At 44.9% G+C, this 9,319-nt stretch overlaps 1 long non-coding RNA gene across 1 annotated transcript; it reads left to right on the top strand.

Moving 5' to 3' along the window:
* The first annotated feature begins 145 nt into the window (after positions 1 to 145).
* LOC116653107 (uncharacterized) lies at positions 146 to 8,689 on the top strand. Its single transcript, XR_004306469.2, has 2 exons — positions 146 to 494; positions 6,348 to 8,689. It is a non-coding gene; the product is annotated as an uncharacterized LOC116653107 (long non-coding RNA).
* The last annotated feature ends 630 nt before the right edge of the window (positions 8,690 to 9,319 follow it).

Genomic DNA, 9,319 nt, shown 5'->3' on the forward strand with positions numbered 1-9,319 from the left:
TATTAATTAAAATTTATTCTCTGGGATAGTGGTGAGGCATTGGCACAGGCGGCCCAGGGAGACAGTGCAGTCACCACCCCTAGATATGTTCAAGAACCGTGTGGATGTGGCACTGAGGGATGTTAGTGGGCACGGTGGGGATGGGCTCACAGTCGGACTAAATGATCTTAAAGGTATTCTCCGATCTTAATGATTCTGTGATTCTACATTTCTCTCTGTGCTTAATCAGAGATTTCTTCTTTTGTATGCTGGGTGGTAATTCAGATGTCTGTGGTGGTCTTGAAGCAAGATCTGAAATGTGGTCAGAAACAAAACTAAAAAAGACTCCTTTATAAAAAAGAATTTTTCCTCACAGGTGTAGTTTAGAGAGCTTTCAAATGAAGTGTCACAATGGCCCAATTGCTTTAATTGTACCAACGGGGGAGGATTTTTGCCTATCAAGCTGTATGGAAGGAAAGGAGAATTGTTTGGTGTAAGCTCTCTGCGTGCTGGAGGTAGGTGACTGGTTGGCACCTCTGAGAAAGTTTAAATGAAACCTAAATTGAATTTTCTATCAAGAAAATAGACCACTGATTAATATTTATGGTTGGAGAAAATAAAATTGCCCTGTCAAACTACAGTAAACAGAAGAAAACACCTTGTACTTACAGATTGTATTTGAGAATTCAAATGAGGGTTCTCCATCTTAAATGCCTTTTGACACCTCTGAGCTGACAGGTAATGCTAAGAAGCAGTTATGGTTCTGAGGGTAGTACCTTTGCAATCTAATCCAGTGATAAATGCGGAAGTCTGTCTCATGTCTCTGTAGAGCCTTAAGCTTTTTCTGTGGGTGCTTTTCCTAGTAAGTTGCTTAATGTAAGAATATGAACTGTCCAGCAATTTCTGCGTTTCTTCTGACTAAAACATCATTGTTTCCTTTGCCTTATTTCCAAATATATATCAAAGTTTCTCATCTGCTGTAACTTCCTGTCTGGAATGTCAGGTCATGCTTTTTCACCTGTCTGTATGCATGGATTTTCTGTTTGCCTATCACTATGCTCACAGGCAGATATTTATACCGTTTTTACAAGGGGACGTTACATCTTTTTTTCTTCATGTTTAAAAAAAGTGTATTTTAAATACATGATTTTCAAGGGGATCCCTGACTGTATGTAGCTGCCCTGTCCTTGGAGGTGTTCAAGACCAGGTTGGACGGGGCCCTGGGCAACCTGATCTAGTAAATGTGTATGTTTGGTGGCCCTGCCAGGCAGGGGGGTTGGAACTACATGATCCTTGAGGTCCTTTCCAACCTTGGTCATTCTGTGATCTGTGAGAGATTATAATGCTAAACCACTTGAGATAAGGGTGATTGTCTTAGTTGAGGTGGATCCTGTAAATTGCTGTCCAAATCCTGCCTGAAATAGGACAGCCATAACCTTAGTTAATTTTAAGTTACATTTTTATATGTGGATAAAGTCTACACTGCTCTACTTGTATTTATATTAAACATAGATATGCTATAGATTAGTGTGATCCAGTTGCATGCGTCGCTCTCATCCAAACTGAACTACAGTGAAATATTTCATACCAATAATTACAGACTGCTCTAACGAGAGGCTTATTCCTGTACAGAATGACTTCAAGTGAATAGAAGCCACTAAAAAATACAGTCTGGGATAATAGGCTGTGATTACAGAATGAGCAGAAATGTTGGAGTTGTATCTCTTGTTAGACTGCACATTTTATTTACAACTTATCATCCAGCAGCTATTTTAAGCTCTGCCAGTAATCAAGCTGAAAAATTGGGAATTAAGTCAGTGCACAGATGTTCTCTCTGTACGCCCCTCCAAGAGGTTGTTGGATGAATGGGTGCAAAATACCCTTTGAACTGGATTTGATTTCTTGTATAGAGAGCTACAATATGCTCCCCTGCTGCAGGAAGAGGGGCCTGTTTGATTTCAGTTTGTTATTTCTACCCAGCAGATGCATGACGTTGTTTTAATTAAAAGAGATCTTGAAGTAGGAAACACCTATGTTTACTTCAATGCTCACGTTACTTAAAGGAAACGAGGGTCCAAGTTTCTGGACCCAAACTACTCCATTATATTGGAGCTTCTGGAGTCTGATCCTGTCATCTCTCAGCTCATGCCCTTACAGGCGGAGCCCAGCAGCAAACAGGCTTTGCAGATCATGATGTTTTGCTCCAGCTGCTGTTCTCTGTGCAGATGGAGGGGTGATGAGGAATGACTGTCCTCCTGCTCCAGCAGAAGTAGAATTAGATCCTTACAGTTGTTACCTGTCGGATGCCCACCGATGCTGACCACTCATGTTGTACTTTGGAATTGGTAATAGAGACAGAGGGTGTTAGTGTGTTCTGAGAAGCTCCGAATCAATGATACTAGGGGGATGGCAGAACTTCCTTGACTTCCAGAAATCCAGCACAGTGGTATAAATCAATGTTCCACCTTCAGGCAATAGGGCAGGTTTGTGTGTGCACGTACAAGCAATAACCAAAATGCTATTGTGTCACAGCTGGACAAATGCGTGGATGCACAGAGTGAGTGCATCTCCAGGAATGGGCAGGGTGGCTGTGCTGATCGAACAGAGGAATAAGAACTGAGCAGCTGGTATCTAACGTGCTCTGTAGAGCATCCCATCTCCAGCTCTTGTTTCACATTAGCTTTCTTTTGCCACAGTTTACCTGCAAAGTCATCTGTTTAACGTCATGTATAAAATGCGAAAGAGGGAAGGCAGCATTTTCAATAGCATCTTTGGTAGACAGTATCTTTGACATTCAGGTGTCTCCTCATTGCACAGTCCCAGAGGATCGGTTTCTGAAGAAAACAAAGTTTTATGGACTACTGAAAACATGCCATGGAATTTTCCACTAGCATGAATGCAATGATCTTTGCTGTGCATCTGAATTTGGACCTTTATCAGCAGTGCTTGGAGAGAGGCTTGTATGCATTTCTCGATATCCTTACCTGGAACAAAAAGGGAGTCTTGGCTGAAGATAGGTTAGTGGTAGGATGGGATGAGAGGTAATGGCTTTAAATTGTGCCAGAGGAAGTTCATGTTGGATATTAGGGAAAATTTCTTCTCAGAAAGATTGGTGAGGCTCAGGAATGGGCTGCACGGGGAGGTGGTGGGGCAAAATTAGAGCTAATTTCACAGGGTGACACAGGGGATGTGTCCAAGCCCAGGTGAAAGCTGACTGCTGGGCCCCCCGAGGCAGCTCGCTGTGCTCTGACTGTGCCTGAACCTTTGGCCCCTCTCATGGGGAGGACTGTTGTGCCCAGGCAGCTCAGCTCTCTGAGTCAGCGCCTGGAGCACGAGCTTCCTGAGGAAAGCCAGAGATGGCAGCAGGACAAGTTCCCTGCTGCTTCCCGTGTTCCGGTTTCCTCCTCTTGGCAGAACAGAATTTGATTTTTCTCACCACGATTATGGGCTGCGAAGAACAGCTCTTAAATTAGCCCTGAGGAGGTGGAAAGGTAGAAGCGAGCTCACCGCAGGGAGCTGGGTTTGACGCATGCACCAGGCACACGTTCTACCTGACCTGACTGATGAGCTGTGCTGCATGCAGGCTCCTCTCCTTGGTTTGTTTTTGTTGTTTTAATTAACTTCTGGTCTCTGTGCCAAATGCTTGTCCTGTATCTTTCCAGCTGCTGCTGTGCAGTTAGTGGCGATCCTCAGACAGATCCCAGCTCAGGTGGCACGGCTCCATTTTGGGAGCACCCCATGGATCTCAAGGCCTGTGTGAAGGCATAGAGCAGCCAGTGCTTGCCAGATGTCTCCTGGGGACCCAGACAGGGCTGATGAGCTGGGCCTTTGTGCACACAAGGGGCTGATAAGGGCCTGGTATGTGAGGTGGTACTCTGAGGCCCCCCCTGCACCGGGTAGAGACTGGGCCTTCCTCAGCAGAGCTCTGGTATTGCTCCAGAGGGAGAGATGCCCTCTGGGGTGCTTCAGCCTTTGTGCAGGGCCACACAGCACAGCAACAGCAGCAAATCAGTGTTGGTTTTTGTTAACGAAATGAGAAACTGGGTTAAGTACCTCAGGCAATGCAGTCCCAGGGGCTGCTGTGAGGCTGTCGTTGCCGGAGAGCCTGTCAGCTGCAAAAGGGCACTGCTGCCTTGAAACAACCAACCTAACAACATTATAAATAACTCCTTGTTACTAGAAAATAAATGGCAAGATAAAAATTCTGCTCTAGTTTTTTTACTTTGGGGACAGCAACAGAGCAATTTGGCTATTCTTTGCAGGGGCCAAAAGTAGCAAAAGGGATAGGCAACAGGCAGGGCATGTAGGAGAGCGTTGCACAAGCAATAGAAAGCTGGTGCTGGCTCCTGCTGCATCCTCTTAGGTGCCTACATTCAGGATGGACGCAGTTCCTCCAGGACAAGTTGAGGGCAGGTGTACTTTATGCAATGTGAAAGCAGCTTCTAAAACTACTGTAGTGCACAACGGCTTGAAACTGACTGCTGTCACCACAGTCAAGAGAGAGTGCTGCTGGATATGTGCGACATGTAACTAACTGCCTGGTAGCTGCTTACTGTGCTAGCCCTGACCCTAAAGGGAATATGAAGGTTTAGTGACTGGTCTGAGTCCAACTGGAGTGCCTTTCAGATGCATCAGAGATGCTCTTGTCCAGCTCCTGGCTACAGCAACACATTTTCTTGATTAAAAGTGCTAGAGCCTCTCATATTTTAATCTGTTTGTTGAACCTGACTTGCAGTTATTTAATGGCTCTGGCTGTGGGTCACCATCTGTATTTGATTTAGAAAATGCTTGATGTTATCTGTTGTCTGCAAGGATAGTAACTGTGGGTTTCTGCTGTGAGTGGCATCTTTGAAAGTGCTTTTTTGAGCAGAGCCCTGTCTGCCCTACATTAATAGTAGAATAGGAATTGGGATGTCAAGTGACAACGCATGTACAGGTACATTAATTCCTGTTTGACTTTATCTCCAGCAGTTTGTGTTAAAAGGCTTTAGGGTATAGACAAACTAACAGGCAACGCACCTCTCCAGCTTGTGAAATTATTCTGGCATGGCTGGCTGCAGATCTTGCAGCAAATTAAAGGAAGGTTTCCCACCTCCCTGTATTCCCTCACAGACAGAGTGTTATTTGGAAACTCTGTCTGGCTGCTGGAAGCTTGACAACTTTTTCTTGTTATTTATTTTAAATATTGTGTTTCTGTCTAAAAGAGATCAGTGTTTTCCTTCACTCTTTCCTCAAATGACAATGATATGCTGTGATTCTGCCTTGTTCTTCTTGGCCAGTTCCAATCTGGCAGAAGGAATATCTAACTCTTCATTTAAGCTTGAAATCCAGCCCCCCAAGAGTTGAAAGTATAAATGAGAAAAATGGTGAAGGTAGGGATGCTGGAATACACTGGGGCAAAGATAGGCAGAGGTGCCCCCATAAGGGCCCTCCTGTGTTGGAACTGTTTTTTTTCATGCTGACCCCAGGGTCTCACATCACCGAGCTCCTCCATTTTCATCACCCTTTTCCTTTCTTAAACCCTCATTGCCAAAGATGAAACTGTTGCTGGCTGTGCATCTGTCCTGCTCTGTAATCAGAGGAAACCAGAACATGGAGATGGGCTGTGCAGAACGGGGATGACTTTGCTTTGTAGGGGTCTGATGAGATGCAGTTCATTAATGCATGTCAAGTGATTTTCTGAGCCTTGGATGAAGGGGCTGTAGTGGTGCCTGGGCAATATGCAATGCCTGTGACTTGGCACCTCTTTCACTCTGCATCTCTCTGGGGATACAGGGGCAAGTTGAGCAGGGTATTAGAAAGCACTGCAAAATGGAATGCTAAGTTTGGCTTAATTAAGAAAGACTGTTGCTGGAATTACTAATAGCAAATTCTGCTGAGAATAATTTAATGGGAGATTAAGTTACTGCAAGGCTTTGGCCTGATCTGAATGGGTGCCATTGTTTTAAGTGACAGCGCTGAGGTTACACATGTGTATGTGTCTCAGTGTTAATCAGATCCTGGGTTTCATAATTCCACAAATTAAATTCCTTGTGTCATTCAATTAGCGTGCTGAAGATGACTCGTGCTGCTGCTCGCGGCTCCGATGACAGCCTGATTACACACAGCGTCAGCTCAGGTCACGGCGCATCCAGGGGCCGGTGAGCACAGTGCTGGGAGCACTTCTACCACAAGAGCTGCTGAGCACACCAGACTCTCTTCCCCTTCCCTTATTGATAGTAGGGGGAACAACTTGAGAAAAACAGCCACATAATAGAGGCTGGGTCCATGGTGATGTTAAGTAGCTAAGGTCAAGGCATGCACTGCCAGTTGCCTTTGGTCATGTTCTACGTTCACTAAAAATCCGTATTTTTCTTTGGACAATTTAGATGCAAACTAAACTTCTTCCCATGGAAAATACTGGTTGCTTGGAAGAAATGCACCATGAGCAAGCTGAAAGGTACAACAGGCACCTGATACATCCCAGCAAGAGGTGAGTGCTGAGCCACACACACTATACAGCCTGGTCCTTGTGGGGGACACAGGCACATGGCATGGGGGAAATCTCATCTTCAGTTGCTAGCAAAGAGATACTGTGGCCTCACTGAAGTTTTCTCTTGCATGGTTTCTGCTTCCTTTGTGGATTGGGGTATCAACCATGTGGTGTGCGTTTAGTTTTTTCTGCAAGTGCCACACACTTGGCATGTGGGTGATGGTTCCAGTGGGTACTACTGGTGGTGCAGATAAAGCTTGGCAAGGCAGGGTCACAGCAGCAAGAGGCAATGCCCAGGGTGTTGAGGGCAGCAGGGCCGTTCCCTTTCTGTGTGCAGCCTGTGCTGGGGGCCTGGGGCTCTGTCTACACTCAGTTCTTTCAGAAGAATATGTATCTGTACTGAGTGTCTGGGTAAAGGCGTCAGGTTTTCAGTCTATAACAGTCTGAGAGTGAGGATGCGTAATTTATCTGTGGGTATTTTCCCCAGGTCCTTTCACCTACACAAATTGCCAAAGCTATTCTAGAAAAGAACGAGGCAGAAAAGCAATGGGTAATATATTCTGACTGTATTTCAAAGTTGCTGATTGTAAACAAACATCGTTGAAGAAATAAATTCACATGACAAGATATCAGAGTGATACTATAAATCCATTTTGTTATTGTTGCCACACTTCACATTTTGTTTTTGGAACTCAGAATTTAGCTCATGGTGTACAAAACTTGTAAAAATTTATTGCAAGCGTGCCTTTGTGTAGAACAAAACCGGTGTCACAAAAGTAGTTCCTTGTCCCCATGCAGAAACACAGCTGTGGATGGCTCTGCGAAGAGCTCACACACATGCATTTCCCCGAAAGACGTGGCTGTTAGAAAACTGCTCGGAGAAATGAAAAAAGGAAAGAAAGCGATTGCAGCGTATGCTTCACCTCTGGAATTTACATCTGCAGCAGAAATCTCTGGAATTGTTAGGAATATGGACCTTTGCAACAGAATTGCGATCGCTGATGTGAGCGCAGCCCGAAGGAGCTGTTTTGAAAGCGTTCTGACCACTGAGGCCAACCTTTGCGTTTGGTGCAGTTGCCGCAATAGACGGAACGTCGCTTTAACATTTTAAATAGAAATTAGAATGAGATGGGGATGGGGAGATTCCTTTTCCAGAATTCCCATTGCTCCCATCTCTTCCTACAGCACCCCCTCAGCCTCCCTCCCTCACACTCCTTGCTCTGTGATTACCGATGTGCACAGTGTAAGCAAAGGCGTGAAGTGGCTGTGCAGAGTGGTCGTATCAAACATCAGCCTTTTCTTTTGGACTTAGGGCAGCAGGGGAAGGGGAGTGCACATGCTGACAGATAAGTTAGAAGGGATCACCTGGCTCCTCTCTGCATGCCCACCTCTTCTATTCCCTCTGCCTCTTCGTTGCACTAATTAGCCTCACCTGTGGCAAAAATCTTTGGTTGCCCCTGATCTCTCTTCAGAACACAGGGTGAAGTTATTTTTAACTTCTGTACTGAAATGCCAGGCAAACATTTGGCTTATAAACAGAGGAAAAATCCAGGCTGCGAAAGTAAGTGTGAGACCTGCAATTTGTTTTCTATCAACTGAGTAACTTGGTTTCACAAAGAGATGCAAACAGTTCAACACGCTTTGCACACACCTTGACACAGATTAATTGAAGAAAAAGAACTACATCATGACTTTGACACCGAGAGGGTTGAGGCTCTGGACAGATGAACCTACAGTGTACCGGGCTCTTCTTCATTGTTTCTAGGTTTTTTTGGTAATAAGTGAAATTGAGCGCTCTGTTTGAAATCCAGAGCATTCTTTACTTCTTGAAGAGTAGAAGTATTTGCAGGCTTTTTGATTCTAATGAACAGAGATGTTTGGGCACTCATTTTGCCTCTCTCTGCTTATCCTATTGGATCCTGAATGTCCCAGCCCTACAGCACGGTGCCATGGTCCCTTCCCATTAGGTTCTCCATCCAGATTCCCCAAGCATTCCAGGATTGTTGCAGTTACATCAAATGAGCACTTTTGCAGAGTAATGTTTTCACAGATATAATTTTTGCATTACACATGGCGTGGACCACTTTGACATCTAATGCTAGCAGTCATTACTTCAGAAGAGTGATACAAAAGGGATTTACCACGTAAGGCCTTTCAGTGATACCTAACAGCTGCTCACCAGCCCTATCAGACTGGTAAGTGTGAAGGGTTTAAATAAAAGGTGAGGGGGAAAAAAAAGAGAGAAAGGAAAAAGAAAACCAAACCACTGACAAGAAAAACAAAACATAATACCTTGGACAGTGCTGAGAGCTGTCACAGCCATTCCAATGGGAGCAGTGGGGAGGTGATGCCGAAATCTCTTGGGCCCACGTGAAACCTGGTGGGGCAGCACTAATGGGGCAAAACAGGAACACCTTCACAGTGACTAAATGACTAAATTTAGCAATTACTAAAGGCTTCAGAAACGATACCCTGTTCCATCTGTGATTTTCAGAATGTCAGGAAGGATCAGTTGAAGCAATACTACAGAAGGAAATGGAAAGGCCAACTCTGTGTTGTCACTTCTTCTAGGTGGTGAACTGACCAAGAGCTGGGGGCATGATTGAGATGAGCTCCAAAGGCATTGTTGGCCAGGGAAGTTATTCAGGGCTAAATTGTGGAAGAATTTAGAGTTTTTGTGTGGAAGCGTGGATATTCTCAGCTGTTCCCCAACAGTGAAATGACCACATAAGGGCCGTTCCAGTTTGAGTTCGTGATGCTTCTGGAAAGCAAGGCAGGTTTGGGAAGAGCCTTTACAAGAGGAAATATATACTGAGTAGCATTGGCAACAGGCTTACAGCCGAGATGGATTCTTGCTCTGTGCAAAAT

Source organism: Coturnix japonica, chromosome 3 (genome assembly GCF_054131305.1).
Source record: "Coturnix japonica strain WE chromosome 3, WE-NBRP24, whole genome shotgun sequence".
Classification (NCBI taxonomy): Eukaryota; Metazoa; Chordata; class Aves; order Galliformes; family Phasianidae; genus Coturnix; species Coturnix japonica.